General features: G+C 33.3%; 1 non-coding gene across 1 annotated transcript; it reads right to left on the bottom strand.

Moving 5' to 3' along the window:
- Window positions 1-3,621: 3,621 nt before the first annotated feature.
- Window positions 3,622-3,728, bottom strand: LOC127133383 (small nucleolar RNA R71). The gene has a single exon (XR_007807362.1). It is a non-coding gene; the product is annotated as a small nucleolar RNA R71 (small nucleolar RNA).
- Window positions 3,729-4,228: the final 500 nt, after the last annotated feature.

Raw genomic sequence — 4,228 nt, 5'->3', positions numbered from 1 at the left:
GCAAATATTTATACTGACGCATCCACCTCAAAGATGAAAGTTTTTGTGAAATCGGGCAGAGCTAGAACTAGAGCTACTGTGATGGCAACTTTGAATTCCAAAAAGGTAGTAGTAGTTGCTTTGAAACTTATAGATACATCCTTCATCAATAAAGTGGTGAGGGGTGCGACAATCATGGCATAATTTTTATCTTGATCCATTTGTACACATTGAGATGAAATATTGTGGCAAAGATAGTCTACAATAGTGAAATCAAAACAACACTTTGATAGCTTGGCATACAATGAATGTTGGCGCATGAGCAACAACATCTCTTATGAGTTATGGAGGTGCACAGTCCATGAAGGGATATAAACTCATATATCATTGAAAAACCAACACTAATTTTCACAATTGGTCTTGAAAAACATGATTCATCAAGATCTGAAATGATGCAGGGCATTTTAGAGACCAAAAAGCATAACAAATCATTTATATTAGGGGTGTTCATGATTCATGAATTGAACCAAATCATATTTATACTTCAATTCAGTTTTTAATAACAATTTTTATAAAAATTCAGTTAACTTTTAAAATCGTTTATTTCAATTTAAAATTATTTTATAATCCGTCTGTGTTTATAAATTAATTTATAATTAATTTTTAATTTTAAACCAATTTTATAATTTGAACTCTTTTAAAACTAATTTTTTTATAATATTTGAAAATATTAAATTTTAAAAAAATTCCTTTTTTTTTATTTTTCTAACGAAAAATAATTCGAAATAAAAATTTTCAAAATTTTTGGCAAAAAGTATTAAAAAAAGTTATTTTAATTTTATTTTTTAAGGAAAAAAATCGTAATAAATTTTTTTCTTCAGAAAAATAAAAAATTATACATTTTTTCGATATAAAAGTTTCAGAATAATAAATTTAAAATTTGGGGGGAAAAATTTCATTACAATTTTTTTTTTATTCCAAAACTTTTAAATTTAAAAAAAATATATTTTTCTATTTCAAAAAACAATAATTTTTTTTTTGAAAAAATATTTTTTTAATTTTAAATTATATTGTATCTTTTTAATGAATAAAAAAAAATTATTTTCAAAAAAATAATATATTTTATTTTATAGAATCCAAAATATTTTTTTTCCCAGATTTTTTTCTAAAAACACTATAATTTATTTTTAATTTTCAATAAAATCTTTTTTATTTTTTAATTTCCATTTTTTTCACTCTCAATAATTCTTCTTCTTCTTTTTATAAAAAAAACTTATTTATATAATAAAAACAGTTTATAAAAGAAATTTGGTTATTAACCAGTTTTAAACTGAATTAAATGGTTCAATTATTTTATGGTGCTGATCACACTGAAATTTACCGTATTTCACATGCATTCTAGTTGTTTTATTATCATTTTGTTGTGTTATTGCTATGTTTTTCTTTGTTTTCAGGTTTTTACTTTAATCGGAGTCCCGATCGAGAAAAGGAGCGAAAAAGAGCCAAAAACCCTAAAATTCAGCATTTTGTTCTTATGGACTACCCAATGGCGGGCGCCACAGACAAAGCCATAACGTGTCCAAACTCAACTTCCCTCAACTCCCACGTTCTCCACTACATCCACTAAGGCGCCTCACTTTGGCCTTGTGGCGGGCGCCACAAGAGGAAAACATGTTCCCTCCACTTTCAAGTTGAAGGGCATCCAAGTCATTTCCATCTTTTTACTTGCTTATAAATAGAAACTCGAATTCACTTTTACAATCATCCAAACTTAGAGCAGAGGCAAACTCAGAAGCAACTTTGTTTCACTTAGGCATATATTCAGTTTTATAAAGTGGTAATCGCTTCGCATTGGAGTGTTACCACAATTGTGTGATCGAGTCTGTGATAAAGTCTGTAATCGAGTTTGGAGCACTTTGGAAGGAAGTTAATCCTGCCGCCATTTTCATTTCCGCATTGCAATTTATTCAACCCTCCGATTGGAGCAGGTTTTTATTACTTGTCTTTACTTTATTTATTTTCCCGCACTTGTCTTTACTTTATTTATTTTCCCGCACTCGCTTTTACTTTATTTATTTTCCCGCACTTGTCTTTACTTTATTTATTTTCCCGCACTCGCTTTTACTTTATTTATTTTCCCGCACTCGCTTTACTTTTATTTATTTTCCCGCACTCGCTTTACTTTTATTTATTTTCCCGCACTCGCTTTACTTTTATTTATTTTCCCGCACTCGCTTTAAATTATTTACTTTCCGCACTCGCACTACTTTTATTTATTTTAATGCACTTTTACTTTACCATGTCTAGCTAAGTTTATAAGGTTAGGATGTAAGGATCGTAATTGAACTAGTAATCCGTACAACTGTTCGTAGAAACACTTAAGGGCTACTTTAACTTTCAACTTAAGTTTTCCCGCACTTCAATTCCGTTGGGTAAGATCGAAAGCCGTCCAACGTCTTTTTAAACTTAATTGTTTTTAACTATTTCAAAAACAGCGAAAGCGCTTTGTTTAGTTCATTAGGAGATTTTAACATTAAGAAGAAAAGAGATTTTAAAACTATTTTCGGACGCGTTTATAAGTTTAGAGTTTGGTTCGTGAGAACCTCTTTCGGTTAAGAAATCCAGGTTATAATACTTTTCAACTTAGTCAAGATACTATATTTCTTAAAAATAGGTTTACTACTCTAACGTAATGCGCGCCTTTTTATAAGTGACAATAAAAGGGTTTGATTAGGGAGTACAACTCGGTTCTGAATACGCGAAAGCGACAGTTCCTGTTAAATTAGTTCTTTTCAAAGTAGGAAACATTGCCCGTAAGTAGCTCTACTAGCAAGTACTTGGATTATCAATTAATTACGTGAATTACATTCGACCCTGTCTTTATTAATTAATCTTTATTTCAAACTTTACTTTTCATTGCACACTCCAGAAACACCTATTTTGATTGCCTTTGATAAACACCATAACAATAGATAACGAAAGATTGACACTTGGTCTCTGTGGATTCGACAATCTTTTATATTACTCTGACGCGTTCGTATACTTGCGAAAATACCGCACCAAGTTTTTGGCGCCGTTGCCGGGGACCAATTTCGTCAAATTTCATTTTCCTGTTGTTATATCGTTTAGACTTAGGCTATTTCCCGTCGGTCAATGCGAAGAACTCGTAGCACCGGAAGTTTAAGCTTAGTATACCCTCTGGCGGAACCTGAACGTTACGCTCGCGCACGTTTATTCTTTCATAGAATTAAGAGAGCTATGGCCGAAGATCAAAACCAAAGACCTCTTAAGGACTTCGCTCAACCATCTAATGAAGAACCTAGTTCTAGTACAGTAAACCCAACCATCCCAGCTAATAATTTTGAACTTAAACCATCCATGTTGCAACTAGTGCAGCAAAGACAATTCGCAGGTCTCGCTACTGAGAACCCAAACCAACATTTAAAAATATTTCTTCAATTAGCATACACTTTTAAAACCAATGGAGCTTCTCCTGAGGCAATACGTTTAAGATTATTTCCTTTTTCCCTCAGAGATAAAGCCCTATCATGGTTAGATTCCCTTCCATCCAATTCCATTACGACTTGGGATAACCTTAGAAGAGTTTTTCTTGCTAGATATTTTCCCCCGAGTAAAACCGCCGTTCTTCGAAACCATATAACTAGATTTACCCAAAACCAAGGAGAATCGATGTTCGAAGCTTGGGAGAGATATAAAGAGTTGTTACGAGCATGCCCACATCATGGCTTAGAAAATTTGTTAATCATTCAAACCTTCTATAATGGACTTCATTACAACACAAAGATGACCATCAACGCTGCCGCAGGCGGTGCCCTGATGAACAAACCTTATCCTGAAGCTAATGCCCTCATCGAAGATATGGCTCAAAACCATCAATCATGGGGAGTCGAACGAGCGACAGTTGAGAAGAAGGAAGCCCAAGGAGGAGTGCATGAACTAAGCTCTATAGACATGATTCAAGCTCAAATGGACGCATTAGCCCTCAAAGTCGAGCATATGTGCATAAACCTGAATGCTGTAGCCGCAATTTCGTCGGATTGTGAGATATGTGGAACCAAAAGACACCAATTTGCAGAATGCAGTATATTAAACGAAACCCACTCTGAGCAAGTGAACTACACCCAAGGGAACCCATACTCGAATACCTATAACTCTGGATGGAGGAATCACCCGAACTTCTCCTATAAAAACAATAACCCTATCCAAAATAATGCACCCCCGAGACCTA

This window comes from Lathyrus oleraceus, chromosome 3 (assembly GCF_024323335.1).
Source record: "Lathyrus oleraceus cultivar Zhongwan6 chromosome 3, CAAS_Psat_ZW6_1.0, whole genome shotgun sequence".
NCBI lineage: Eukaryota > Viridiplantae > Streptophyta > Magnoliopsida > Fabales > Fabaceae > Lathyrus > Lathyrus oleraceus.
The sequence above is the reverse complement of the archived record's forward strand: the minus strand, read 5'-3'. Positions and strand labels throughout refer to the sequence as shown.